Genomic DNA, 15,837 nt, shown 5'->3' with positions numbered 1-15,837 from the left:
TTCCAAGAATTTTTTGATCAACTAATTGTTAAATGTTTTATGCCTTTATCATCAGCTTAGTGCCGAATTTAACGTGGGAATATTTTAACAGGTCTGCAATTCCATTTAAGCAAATTGCGATAGGGTCTAAGGGAAAGAATGCTGAAATTTTTATTTTCTTATAATGAATTAAAGAAATATAAAAAATCGTTGTTCCAATATATCTTATACAATTGTTGAGACTAGTTAAAGGGTTCAGAAAATGGTACTAAGGGATACAAATATTTTCAAAATATTCAATAATTAAAATGGGTAAATTCCGTGTTATCAAAGCCCTATATCTACTACTGTTAGCAAGGGTCTAAGGCCGATTTTATATTAAATTACAACTTTTGTTATATTTTTAGTCAGCGTTGACTTGCTTCCTTCACCTAAAGCTAAATGCTTTGTTAAATAGACTTAAAATATATCGACCTCCTGCTCTCAACCGAACATAGCTCTTTCATTCATTAGTTGTCCGTAGCTTAAATGTTTTCCCCTCTCATTGGTTTCTATACCAATGTACATAGATAAAGTACCATCATTCATCATTCACCTCTTCTGGTGATGCTATTTGTGTGTCTGGGCTATGTATGTGTTTGTGTGGGTCAGCATGTCTATTTATTTTAGTCCATGGCTGTATTTGTTGTTGTATCTCTTGGTTTTGATTAAATATTTTTTCTTTTTTTAGAAAGGGGTTGGCTTTCATTTCAATTAATTGCTTTTGTTTTAGGCAATTAATTCGTTTGGTAATTTTTGGTTTTAATTTTATACAAATTCTTTTATTGGAAGGTTGTAGAATTAAAAAATATAAATAAAATATAAAACTTTAAAGTTTATTCGATCTTTTGTTAATTTGGGTTCAATGTTCAATTTAATGTTTATTATTTATTGTAATTCTAGGAATTTTATTTATTAAGTCATGTTTTGTATTTCTAATCAGAGAGAAAAAGTAATTTATTTAATTGTCAATATCTAATTGATGGAATCTAAAATTGTTGTCAGAGTAACAATATTTCTTTAATTATTTAATATTACAAAGTCTGCACAAGGGCTTTAAATTTAATGAAATTTTTAAAATAACTGTATATTTTGAATATATTTTTTTTCTCGCAAATAATAAATGACACTTTTTTACTTTGACATTAAAAAAAACGCTAAACTCGTTAATAGAATTTTTCAAATAAACATTTTTCCTATTTTCTTTATCCTCAAACTTCTGCACATTTTTCCTATCAATTTCCATAATGGCTGCAATAAACGTGGCATATATTCTCATAAAATAACAAAGTTTTCTTTTTCTACTTATTGCCTTCTCCAACTAATAAAATTCATTTTTTTCCAGCAAAAAAAAAAAAAAAAAATGTTGAAAAAGAACTAAAAACAATTAATGTCAAATAAGGAAATATTTTGCAGAATATTTAAACAAAAAACCAAAATGAAATGTTTTTCCAGCTAAAATACTGCTGGAAAAAGCGCAAAAAAACTAACAAATCCACTTAATGTTAAATATACTAAAACTATAAACATCAAGATGAAACAACAACAAAAAATATTTAGTTGCTGAAAAAAAGGATAATAAAAATGAAAAAGCAACAATCAATTTCCATCAACATAATCTAATAAATTACAAAAAAGGGAGTTAAGTTTAAAGCTAATTAAAGTTAAAATATTTTTTAAAATTGAGAAATTGATGGAAATGGAACTAGAGTAGCTCTATAAACATTTCATATATATTTAAACTTTCCATAAAATTAGCCGTAGAATAGGCCATAGACTAGTTCATAGAATAGTACATACACTAGTCCATAGATTAGTCCATACAATAGTCCATAGACTAGTCCCTAGAATAGTCCATAAACGAGGTATGGTAGGTAGGTAGGTAGGTAGGTCCGGACTAGAGTAATAGACAGACATAATATATAATAATACGACGTACATAGCACTCCTTTATAGTCTAATACTAATTAAACTAACGAAACGAACGAACGAACGAACGAACGAACGAACGAACGAACGAACGAAACGCGAATCGTAACGAACGACCGAACTAACGAACGAACGAACGAACGAACAGAAACGAACGAACGAACGAACGAAGCGAACGAACGAACGATACGAACGAACGAACGAACGAACGAACGAACGAACGAACGCGAACGAACGAACGAACGAAGACGAACGACGAACGAACGAACGAACGAACTAACGAACGAACGAACGAACGAAACGAACTAACGAACGAACGAACGAACGAACGAACGAACGAACGAACGAACGAACGAACGAACGTAACGAACGAACGAACGAAACGAACGAACGAACGAACGAACGAACGAACGAACGAACGAACGAACGAACTAACGAACGAAGAACGAACGAACGAAACGAACGAACGAACGAACGAACGAACGAACGAACGAACGAACGAACGAACGAAGAACGAACGAACGAAGAACGAAAGAACGAACGAACGAACGAACGAACGAAGAACGAACGAACGAACGAACGAAACGAACGAACGAACGAACGAACGAACGAACGAACGAACGAACGAACGAACGAACGAACGAACGAACGAACGAACGAACGAACGAACGATACGAACGAACGAACGAACGAAACGAAGAACGAACAACGAACGAACGAACGAAACGAAAGAACGAACGAACGAAACGAACGAACGAAACGAACGAACGAAAGAACGAACGAACGAACGAACGAACGAAGAACGACGAACGAACGAACGAACGAACGAACGAACGAACGAAAAACGAACGAACGAACGAACGAACGAACGAACGAACGAAACGAACGAAGAACGAAGAAACGAACAAGAACACGAACGAACGAACGAACGAACGAACGAACGAACGAACGAACGAACGAACGAACAACGAAACGAACGAACGAGAACGAACGAACGAAAGAACGAACGAACGAACGAACGAACGAACGAACGAACAACGAACGAACGAACGAACAACGAACGAAACGAACGAACGAACGAACGAAACGAACGAACGAACGAACGAAACGAACGAACGAACGAACGAACGAACGAACGAACGAACAACGAACGAACAAACGAACGAACGAAACGAACGAACGAACGAACAACGAACACGAACGAACGAACTAACGAACGAACGAACGAAAACAACGAACGAACTAACGAACGAAACGAACGAACGAACGAACGAACTAACGAACGAACGAACGAACGAAACGAACGAACGAACGAACTAACTAAACGAACGAACGAACTAACGAACAAAAAACGAACTAACGAACGAAAACTAACTAACTAACGAACGAACTAACGAACTAACGAACGAACTAACTAAATAACTAACTAACTAACGAACGAACTAACGAACTAACGAACGAACGAACGAACGAACTAACTAACAACGAACTAAAAACTAACGAACTAACGAACGAACGAACGAACGAACTAACTAACTAAAACGAACTAACTAACGAACTAACTAACTAACGAACTAAACTAACTACTAACTAACTAACTAACTACTAACTAAACTAACTAACTAACTAACTAACTAACTACCTAACTAACTAACTAACTTAGAATAGTAGTCTAACCCATAGACTAGTCCATAAACTAGTTATTACTCTAGTTCATAGGCTAGTTAATAGTCTAGTTCATAGATTAGTTAATAGCCTAGTCCATAGATTAGTTAATACTCTAGTCAATAGATTAGTTAATAGTTTAGTCAATATAAAAGGTAATAGTCTAGTCAATATAATAGGTAATAGTCTATTCCATAGACTAGTTAATAGTCTAGTCAATATAATAGGTAATAGTCTATTCCATAGACTAGTTAATATCCCAGTCCATATACTAGTCAATAGTCTAGTCCATATATTAGTTATTAAGTTAGTTTATTCACTAGCCCACAGACTATTTTATATGGATCCATCTCTTACAGTTAACGGACTAGTCCATATATTATATATACTTAGTTCTGTACATAGGAATATGACACTCTCAATAGGACCTACAGAACCCAGCAAAAATTTTCATTACCTAGTAATCTAGAAAGTAATATTGGAATCACGTGGAAACTAATTACTTTTGGGGTGAATAACTAATTATTTTTGTTCGACGAGGTTCAAATAATATGTACCTACCTTAAACAAATTAATAAATGGTTACTAATTTGATTACAAAAACTTTGCGAAATAACTAGTTACAAATAAGCCTACAAATATGTTATGTGATAGCTAGTTATTTGGGCCGACTTTGTATGTAGAAAACAAAAAATAAAAAAATTCTCGGCCGGGATTTGAACCCAGGCATTCAGTTGTTTTCTGTGTTTCTCACTCCAGCCGCTTACTCGATGCTCCATTAACATGTTGCTTTTTGTAATTTTGAGGACGGCATTTTACAAAAATATATAAATGAATGTCATTTTGAAAAAAAATAAACAGTATCCAGCAGGGATCGAACCACGAACCCCCTGTTTGTTAAATAAACGACCTAGACAATTGAGCCATAACAAATCCAAATTGTTTTGTTCTTTACCAGTAATAACCTATTCAACTAAATAAAATAATGTGGATGATAATGAACACTCATTACCAAGTAATGTATGAAATAACTACTGGCTATTACCAAAAATTTCAGATTTTTTGCTGGGAAGGTTTTCATTTACACGGTATATTCGCTTTAATTTTATATCACAGCCAGTCAGATTCTGATGTCAGTGAAAGATTCCATCATAGATACATATATGTAATATCAAAAACTACAACCACTGTTATGTTTGGGAACGAACTTAATTGTTCCTGGGAAGTTCTATTAAGATTGCAGTTCTAAAGTCTGTAGTCATAACCATTTTCGAGAAAGCTGTTTTTCTTCTTTATTCTTTCTCATATTCACGCAGTGTACTGGAATCTAATTATATGAGTGTTTCAGGTCTCTCGTAGAGTGACTGCTACTAAAGCCATACTAGCGTCCTTTGAGTAAATAGTTGGACTCTAAAATACTTATACATGTTAAAATTTATTTCTATTACATTTCCGTTTTCAATCTTATATATATGTATGTATAAACTTTTAAAGTTCCGCCACTGTCTATAGCTATATCCAGTTAAATGATTAGACAGACAACCACCTTATGTTTCTTTTGAAATTAAATATTTTCATTTTATATGGATTACTTATGTCGTCTTTATTAGTCCACAATTAAGTGCGTTTATTGATTCATATTTACGAGCAGCACTAATGGAAAAAACCTTCTTACCAAAAACTCAAATATAACATGTAATAAAATTAAACTTTTTTTTTCCCCCTATTGTCTACGCAACAACAATTTTACACATTTTAAGCATTTCTGTCATTTCATTTGATTTTATTTTTGGAAAAATGGTTGAATTTGATGCTACTTAAAGTTACTTATTTAATGGTTTGTGTGCCTTAGAGCATGTGGTTATTTGTGTGATTTTACACATGGATGTGCAGATACATTTATTGTCAAAAGCAAAAAAATCCATTATCTGTTAAAATAAGTTTATGAAAACCAAATAAGTAATAGTAGTCAAAGTCGTCTAAATACATTATTTTTTGTTGATACATTACAGTTAGAAAGGATATTGTTGTAATGAGGGTTTGAGGAAATCTCATGAACATTAAGAGTTAAGATAAAATGGGGAGATATATAAAATTAAAGTTAGTTAAATCGTTATGTAGAAATAAAACTTCGAATACAGAGAAGAGATATGATATAAGATGGGCAATAGTCCATCCTATAGGCGAGACCATAGTCTGTTATAATCGGGACTATAGTCTGTTTTATAGTTGAGACTATAGTCTGTCCTATAGTCGAGACTATAGTTTGTCCTATAGTCGGGACTATAGTCTGTTCTATAGTCGAGACTATAGACTGTTCTATAGTCTGCTTTATAGCCTGTTCTATAGTCGAAATTTATAGTCTGTTATACTGCCGAGACTATAGTCTGTTCTATAGTCAAGATTATAGTTTTTCTATAGCCGAGAGTATAGTCTGTTCTATAGTAGAGACTATAGTCTATTCTATAGTCGAAACTATAGTCTATTCTATAGTCGAAACTATAGTATTTTCTATAGTCGAGACTATAGTCTTTTCTATAGTCTCGACTATAGTCTGTCCTATAGTCTGCTCTATAGCCTGTTCTATAGTCGAGTCTATAGTCTGTTATACTGTCGAGACTATAGTCTGTTCTATAGTTAAGATTATAATTTTTCTATAGCCGAGAGTATAGTCTGTTCTATAGTCGAGACTATAGTATTTTCTACAGTCGAGACTATAGTCTTTTTTATAGTCGAGACTATAGTCTGTTCTAAAGCCGAGACTATAGTCTTTTCTATAGTATTTTCTACGGTAGAGACTATTGTATTTTCTACGGTAGAGACTATAGTATTTTCTATAGTAGAGACTATAGTCTGTTCTATAGTAGAGACTATAGTCATTTCTATAGTACAGACTATAGTCTTATCTATAGTCGAGACCATAGTGTTTTCTATAGTCGAGACTATAGTCTGTTCTATAGTCGAGACTATAGTCTTTTCTATAATCGAGACTATAGTCTGTTCTACAGATCTCCTCTATAGTCGTTACTATAATATAGATGAGTTTATAGTCTGTTCTATAGTCGAGACAGAGTAACAGACTCTGTTACTCTGTTTTATAGTCGAGACTATAGTCTGTTCTGTAGTCGAGACTATAGTCTGTTCTATAGTCGAGACCATAGTGTTTTCTATAGTCGAGACTATAGTCTTTTCTATAGTAGAGACTATAGTCTGTTCTACAGATCTCCTCTATAGTCGTTACTATAATATAGATGAGTTTATAGTCTGTTCTATAGTCGAGACTATAGTCTGTTCTGTAGTCGAGACTATAGTCTGTTCTATAGTCGAGACTATAGTCTGTTCTATAGTCGAGACTATAATCTGTTCTATAGTCGAGACTATAGTCTGTTCTATAGTCGAGACTATTGTCTGCTCTATAGTCGAGAATATAGTCTGTTCTATAGTCGAGACTATAGTCTGTTATATAGTCGAGACTATAGTCTGTTATAATCGGGATTATAGTCTATTCTATATTCGACACTAAAGTCTGCTCTATAGTTGAGTATATAGTCTCTCGAGACTATAGTCTGTTCTACAGTCGAGACTATAGTCTATTATATAGTCAAGACTATAGTCTGTTCTATAGTCGAGACTATAGACTATAGTCCGTTCTATGGTCGAGACTATAGTCTGTTCTGTAGTCGAGACTATAGTCTCTTATATAGTTAAGACTGTAGTCTGTTCTATAGTCGAGACTATAGTCGAGAGTATACTCTGTTTAAAAGTCGATAATATAGTCTGTTCTATTGTCGAGACTATACTCTCTTCTATAGTCGAGACTATAATCTGTTCTATAGTCGAGACTATAGTCTGTTCTATAGTCGAGACTATAGTCTGTTCTATAGTCGAGACTATAGTCTGTTCTATAGTCGAGACTATAGTCTGTTCTATAGTCGAGACTATAGTCTGTTCTATAGTCGAGACTATAGTCTGTTCTATAGTCGAGACTATAGTCTGTTCTATAGTCGAGACTATAGTCTGTTCTATAGTCGAGACTATAGTCTGTTCTATAGTCGATACTATAGTCTGTTCTACAGTAAATACTATAGTCGAGACTATAATCTGTTCTATAGACGGGACTAAAATCTGCTTTATAGTCTAGTCTATAGACGAGTCTTTAGTCGAGACTATAGTTTGTTCTATAAACGAGACTGAAATCTGCTTTATAGTCTAGTCTATAGTCGAGGCTATAGTCAGCTCAATAGTCGAGTCTGTGATCTGTTCTAAAGTCAAGACAAAAATCTGCTTTATAGTCGTTACTATAATATAGATGAGTCTGTTGTATAGGCGAGACTATAGTCTGCTCTAAGTCGATTTTATAGTCGAGACTACGGTCTGACTATGGTCTGACTTTGGTCTGACTTTGGTCTGTTCTATCTTGGAGCCTAAATTTTGTTCTTTCGTGCTCTCCTTTAGATGGAAAATGTTAGCGGAAAAACCTTTTCTTTTTAGTTCTAGAAGAAATCTTATTAAAACGCATACTTCCCATATTATGCTAAAAGTGCGTAATAAATGCCACCCCATATGTCTATATCATTTTCACTCATTTACGCCACATTTAAATTTTACAATTTCAATTAACACTACATTTTTCATGTGTTTTTAACACGGCGCACAGCACAGTGTTTTCGAAATTGAACAAAATGTTAGGAAATTTTTCATAGTTTTTATATCCACCTAGGAGGAGGGATTGTAGATTATTTTCTATTCTTTTGAAATATAACAAAATATCGGTAATTGTTGAAAGTCTAAAGAAGTGGATTCCCAAACAGATAGTTAATTCGGCTCTGTTCCAAGATACTTTATCATTCAACAATATGTTGCAACATTGCCCAAACTTAATAACGCTTAATAAATAACGTTTCTCACTGAACACATATCTCTATACTGAACATACTTCACATTACACCTATCAACATGTCGATTACCGGAAATAGTCTTGCCAACTTAACATTGAAAAAACAAAGAATTTCACTATATATCACCGCAAATGATTCAGTTATTTTAAATCTATTATTAAGCAATTATTCATAAATACGTAAACACATTTAATCAATTTAATTAATTAATTAATGTCATTTTTGCAAATTCATTACAAAAATTCCTTTAAAATTCTTTCACAAAATTTTTGTACATTATTGGTAACATCTGTTGTAAAAGTTTTAAATGATTTGTTGTTGCACTACTGTGCATTGTGAATGCATCTTTTACAAATTAATAGAGAATTAATTACGCACAAATAAAAAGTCAAATGGTTAAAATAAAAATAAAATATATTATTTGTGTAGAGAATAACAAGAAAACAAACAACAAAATTAGTATTAAACAATTTACTCACACTTTTTTAAGAAAGAAAAATGACAGGTAATAGATTTTTCAGGCAAATAGTAGAATACCACACGGATTTTATATATCAGTGGTGTGCAACGACTTGGATGAAGTGTATAGTACTTAATAAGTAGATTTCGTTTATAGTCGTGATGTCAGTCCAACGAATTGTATCTAGTACTCAAGAAAATTGTTGAAGCATGAGTATAGATCAGATATCGGTAATGAGTTCTTTGATAAACTATCTTGCTGTCATAAGTACGTACAAGACGATATATTTGTTTACACTTTCCAATAGATTCGATATGGGTTTGATTTTAATGTTCATTCAAAACTCGATCTGGTTACCGGATTAGGTTTTAAGGCTATGTTTACTTAACTCCTACTAATGCTCGGAAAAGTATCAATACATCCAATATCTAAAGATTTAAAAGTAATTCTCTCCGCACTGTGAGAGAATCAGTGCTGTAATATACTCTACAACAAGTCATTAACTTCCTATGTAGCGTACCCAAAGAAACAATTACAACAAAGACACTAAAGAACAAAAAAACGCACAGTAAAATTGAAAATAAATATGCAAATGGCAGCAAGTGAATAAGCCAAGCAGTCTGTCTGTTTGTCTGGCTGGCTAACAGGCAACATCCACCTGTGGCATCAAAAACACTAATTAACCTCAATTGCATACACTTAAACACACACACACACACACACAAACGCTTACATACTCACTTAAGAACGCACTCCCATGCTCAGTTGCAAACAATGAGCAAAAGTTTTTTTGTCCCTCTTCAAAAATTAGCCTCCTATTAGTGAGAAGGGGATGAAATTGTAAATTGGGAAAACTTAATAGAAATATGGAATAGAATGCAGGTTTCTTGTCTACTTAGGAAAGGGTGTTCAAACATGGTGACAAGTTGATTCATGCTAAATTGAAAACGTATAGAGACATTTAGGTTTTAGATTTTTATCTCATGCCGCTATAATAAAACTTTTTTAATGAGTTTGTCAGAGCATTTGCTACATTATTATATTAGAAAAGCAAGTAGCGGACATGGCCTATTATGTTGCGGGCCAGTGATTATGTTACAAATTTTGACCATTTTGTAATAATAAACACGGACGGATGGATGGATGGATGGATGGACATAGCTAAATCGACTTAGAAAGTGATTCTGAGTCAATTGGTATACTTTAAGGTGGGTGTATGACCAATATTTTTGGGTGTTTCCGAGTTTCTCATAGGTATTAAACATAAAGAAAGTTATATGATATCAAAAAAGTACATAAATGCAGTTTATTACTAAAAAGTACCAAAAGTACCTTCCTGCTTACTTTTCTAATAAACAACGAAAAGTGTAACATTATTTTTATACCCACCATCAAAAAAGATGATATATAGAAACATCGCTCGTAGACCCCATAAAGTATATATATATATATTCTTGTCCTTGTATAATTCTAAGACGAATTAGACATATTCATCTGTCTGTCCTTCTGTTAAAGGAACGATAGAGATTAGGGGATTGGAATAGGAATTAAAAGTTTTCTCAAAATATTCTACCTTGATCAGAAATATTGGTTATTGAAAATTGGAAATATCGGACAACGCTTCCACATAGCCCCCATACAAGTGAAAATGCGGAATAGAGTTTAAATCGTCATAAAAACGTTAATTTGGTATTTTAAGTGATGAAATTTTGCACAAATTAGTTTCAAGTATCCATAATCTATTCTATAAAGTATGGCTGACCTATAACTGATCCTACTACCAATACCAGGCCCTCATTATAAAATGACTTCAACGCTCACAACTGTCCTAAAAGTACTAGTATAGAAATAAAATTCGATGTAAGTATGTTTTATAGGAACATCAATCGTCTTACTTAAGAATCGTACTATATTTGATATTAATCCTCCTATAAGATTATAAGAATACTTTCAAAAAATTGCTGTATAGCTATTAACTTTATATGAACTAGATTTATGGGAACTAAAATCTCTGCAGATCCTACCCGCCTTATAAGGTCCTCTTCCAAAAATTGTTTTAAAGCTCATAACTAGCATAAAAGTAATAGTATTGCAACTAAATTTTATAAGGATAGGTCCATAATTGACACTACTCCTATAAGATCCCCTTAAAAAAACTACCTTACTGCTTACAACCAGCTTAAAAATAACAATACTGCAATGAAATTCAATCAAGGCTCAAGGTAGTTACTTGAAAATACCAGTGTAGAAACAGAACTCATCCCAAACAAGTTTCATAGGAATATATGTAAGTATATCTCTGTGGCAAATTGAACCTAAGAACCCATATAAGGTCCGCACTCAAAAACCACTTAAGCGCTCATAATTTGTTTCAAAAATAATGTATAGCAATGCAATTTTACATAATCAAGTTTTAAAGGATTCAAAATCGTCTTTAATATATATAATATCTCAATAAATGATCCAAACATTTTGGTATTATGATATATAATTCGAAAAAAAGGTTTTATTTAAAACATTAATCGGTTCATGACGCAAACCCACCATCCCCCTCAAAGTTTGTAACACATCGAATATTCGTCTAAGACCCATAAAAGTATATACATTCTGGGTCCTTATTAGATTCAAAGACGATCTAGCCATGTCCGTCCGCCTGTCTGTCTGTTGAAAACACGATAGCGTCCAAACGGGAACAGCTACTGAGCTAAAATATGTTTTATAGGAACCTAAATATGTTTTATAGGAACCTAAATCTCTTTGTTAAATTTTATAAGGATCGGCTCATAATTGACCCTACCCGCCCCTTCAGAATATGACTTTACGCTCATAATTGGCTAAAGGAAGCATCTATAGTGGTGAAATTCAGCATAAAGATATTTTATAGGAACCTAAATTTCTTTCTAAAATTTTATAAGGATCGGCACATAATTGACCCTACCTAGGTCCCCTTCAGAAAATTCTAAAAAGAGCATCTATAGCGGTTTGGCATAAACATGATTTATAGGAACTTAAATCTCTTTGTCAAATTTTATAAGGATCGGTACATAATTCTGGCTCCATGAGTAATATTTTTCAGTTTTACAAACAGAATGACAAAATCAATATTCCCCGCATCATTTTTGATTGTGGATTTAAAAATGTCTTAAATCTTCTTGAAGAAAGAAATTTTCTCCCAAAATGGGTCATTATACCATATAACCCAGTATCGTGGGAATAGTACTCTGCATTTGTAACACACAAAAAGATTGATTCTACATTCATCTTAAATTATATCAATCGCTTGAAAAGCACTTTCTGTCCGTCTGTGTGCAAATCTTGTGCGTACGCTACAGTTCGCAGTTTTCCAGATAATTTGATGAAATTTTGTATAAGAACTCTTATATGTATATACTCTTAAAATATTTGTAACTTCATTGGAAAGAAAAAGGATCAATAAGAAAAAAGTACCAATGAACAGAAATCCATTGAATCAGTTTAGTTAATTAAGTCTCTGAGATAATATTGAATTCTTTATATTAAGGGGGGAGAAAAAAAAGTATCAATAAGGGGAAAAATGGGAAATTTTGTAAAACAACGAAATCATTTGGAATTCGTGTGCAAAAGTCTATCAGGTCTGTCACACATTCCGATCGGAATGGCTTCAATTCCGTATTATTATTCCGATCGTTTTTGTTTTAAGCTTCTCCAAATTCCGAATTATTTCGTAAATTGACAAAAAATGAATAAAATTATATAGATTTCATTTAAAATTGTTCCTGTTTAGCTAATCAAAGCAAGAACCATGTTTTTAGTAAAGGTTCTTATTATTAAAACTAAGAAAAGCGTTAATTACATACAAATATCAATTCCACTTCAAAAACTGAAAGTGGTTTCATTCCGAAAGAATTTTTCGTTTTCTTTTTAGAAGAAGCAAAAATACGGAAATAATTCCACTTTCGATCGGAATGAAATTCTGTGACAGGGCCTGTATATAAAACCGAATTCGATTATATGGAACTAAGTGTTTAAACATAATTTTTCTTGAGCAATTAAATCCCGATTTATATCGTAAGTTTTCTATGTTTCAAATAATACTTTTTTACTTTATTATACCAAACTTCCTATTAATTAAACCAGCTATCACCAAATTCAGCCTAAAAAGTCACTTTTATGTTTTGTATTGATCTTTAGGTAAGGGTTAATAGTTATTTATCGGAGAAACTCTTTGAACAGAAGTCATACTTTGTAATAGAAAAATTATATTATTTTAGTGTTTATAAAGTATTGTTTTTTTTTTTTCAAATTTCTTAAATTTATAAATCTTTGAATGTTTATATAACTTTACCGTTAGGCTGTAACACACAATTATAACAAAGCCAGTTAGTAGTTCTCTAATTAACCGTTTAAATGTAGTCACTATAAAGACTTTACTTGAAGAAACCTCTCTTGTAATTATAATTTTTTGTATTTACACTTAATTTTCTTGTAGTTGTTGTTGTTGTTTTTACATTACACACGCGTTACCGTTATTTTAATAAAAACAAAAAGCACGTGAATTACACAAACACACTAACATTAATAAATAAATATTATCACTCATTCGCTCACTCTCACTCATACTTTTTTTTTGCTGATTAACTCTCCATATACAACATTTTAGGTTTTTATTTGAGTGTGTGTGTGTATGTGTGTTTACGGATATTACAATTTTACTTTTATTCCTTTGGCGTTTGATTAATTTCCGTTAACACTTTGTTGGATTTTCTTTTAAATACATTTTAGTTAGGGTTGTTGTTGTTTTATACAATTTTTTCTTTAGTTATTGTTGTTGTTGTTGTGGTCCTTTTGTGGAGCGTAAAGTTAAGTTGTTGCAAAGTAAGATGTGCACGGTTACGTATGTTAAACAATACTCTCGTCACATAAAGGAAACAGACGAAGATTTCCTGCGTTTTTCTTTATATTTTATTTTATTTCACTTTTCTTCCATGTGTCGTTTCTTTTTTATTTTCCTTATAGTCGAAAACGACACATTTGCTTCAACACTCACAAGCACTTGTATATTTTACCGAGACAACCCGATGAAGCCGAAAACTTTTCCTCGATTTTCTTTTGTTACGTACTTTTTCCCGTTTTTTGTTGTTATTTATACGTTCTTTTTACTATTTTTTTGTTGCAAAATTTGTATTTTTCGCTTTTCTTTTTATTCACGAAAATTTTTGTATCGCAAAAGCAAAAAAGGGAGAACGAACGTGCGACCAGTTGCTGTGAGTAGCACGTTGCATCTGTGCTCACGAAACGAAGAAATCTTTTTGATTTCTGTTCTGTTGTGTGGTGTTGACTTGGTTGGTTGTTTGCTGCCTGCCTGCCTGCGAGCCAGTCAGTGTTTCTTTCTACTACGACACCACTGCTCCACTTGCCCATCATGCCAATACTCAATTTGTAAATGTGTGTGAGTGTGGGTTTATATCTGTGTGAATGTGTAATTTTTCGAGTTTTGTTTTCATACAATTGCTGTCGCAGCAATAGCAGTAGTTGCTGCTGACTGCTACTGCCTCAAACGACAATGAATGACAGTCAGCCAGCCAGCAAGGCAGCCAGCGAGCGAGCCAAATTCGAACAACAACAACAGCAACTATAAAACAAATGTCTATAAGACAAAGTCGACGATTACGTTAACGCCAAACGACACATCGCAATACGACCGACAACTTTGATAATAATGATAAAGACCATCAATACAAATGACGATTATAATGATGATTAACATAAATTTAATGACGATGACAACAATGACTATGAAGCTGATTATGATGATGATGATGTTCATTATGTTTAATAATGATGACATTGATGTTTGATATATAAAACAAAACGAAACAAAATATTTTGTTCAAAAAATCCGTGCAACATTATTTAATCTCAAGAGTAAAAGCATTCCTTTTTTTAGGCGTAGACATAACTGTAAGTATGACTCCCATTTTTTATTTAAAAAAATGTCCTTTTTGTTTTCCATTAAATCTAATTTACAGATCTCCATCGAAATATTAAAAATTACCCACTTAATGATGTTCTATATTAATAACTTTGATATAAAATTCTGTTCCAAATAATATGTGGAACTTCCAAAGATTGAAGTTGGAAGATGGACAACAAAAATTCTATTAAAAGAGATATCTCAGTGTCCCTGGACCCATATAAGGCTAACATTTTGAGCTATTCGTTAAAACTTCAATAAGTGAAACACTCGTTCAAATCTAGTTTAGTTCTAGTTCAGTTCTAGGTCCGTTCTAGTTCAATTCCACTTCAGTTCTAGTTCAGTTCTAGTTCAGTTCTAGTTCAGTTCTAGTTCAGTTCTAGTTCAGTTCTAGTTCAGTTCTAGTTCAGTTCTAGTTCAGTTCTAGTTCAGTTCTAGTTCAGTTCTAGTTCAGTTCTAGTTCAGTTCTAGTTCAGTTCTAGTTCGGTTCTAGTTCAGTTCTAGTTCAGTTCTAGTTCAGTTCTAGTTCAGTTCTAGTTCAGTTCTAGTTCAGTTCTAGTTCAGTTCTAATTCAGTTCTAGTTCAGTTCTAGTTCAGTTCTAGTTCAGTTCTAGTTCAGTTCTAGTTCAGTTCTAGTTCAGTTCTAGTTCAGTTCTAGTTCAGTTCTAGTTCAGTTCTAGTTCAGTTCTAGTTCAGTTCTAGTTCAGTTCTAGTTCAGTTCTAGTTCAGTTCTAGTTCAGTTCTAGTTCAGTTCTAGTTCAGTTCTAGTTCAGTTCTATTTCAGTTCTAGTCGATTTAATCGAAGGTATGTATGTGTGTAAGTAAAAAAGGTTATCGACCCTTAAATGATTGACCTTAAAAAGTTATGGGCAAATAATAAATTAGGAGCCTTGCTTAAACACACAACTACAATG

General features: G+C 32.8%; 1 protein-coding gene across 1 annotated transcript in view; it reads right to left on the bottom strand.

Moving 5' to 3' along the window:
- The window catches only part of LOC119601966, an 86,384-nt gene extending 72,149 nt beyond the window's left edge, over positions 1-14,235 (bottom strand). The window contains exon 1 of the mRNA XM_037953271.1: positions 13,295-14,235. The gene's annotated coding sequence lies outside the window, so the exon portion shown is untranslated. The remainder of the gene's footprint in view (positions 1-13,294) is intronic.
- Between the last annotated feature and the right edge of the window lie 1,602 nt (positions 14,236-15,837).

The sequence above is a fragment of the Lucilia sericata genome, unplaced genomic scaffold (genome assembly GCF_015586225.1).
Source record: "Lucilia sericata isolate MDLA Ls3-8-SP2 unplaced genomic scaffold, ASM1558622v1 Contig000202F_arrow, whole genome shotgun sequence".
In the NCBI taxonomy this organism is placed as follows: domain Eukaryota; kingdom Metazoa; phylum Arthropoda; class Insecta; order Diptera; family Calliphoridae; genus Lucilia; species Lucilia sericata.
The sequence above is the reverse complement of the archived record's forward strand: the minus strand, read 5'-3'. Positions and strand labels throughout refer to the sequence as shown.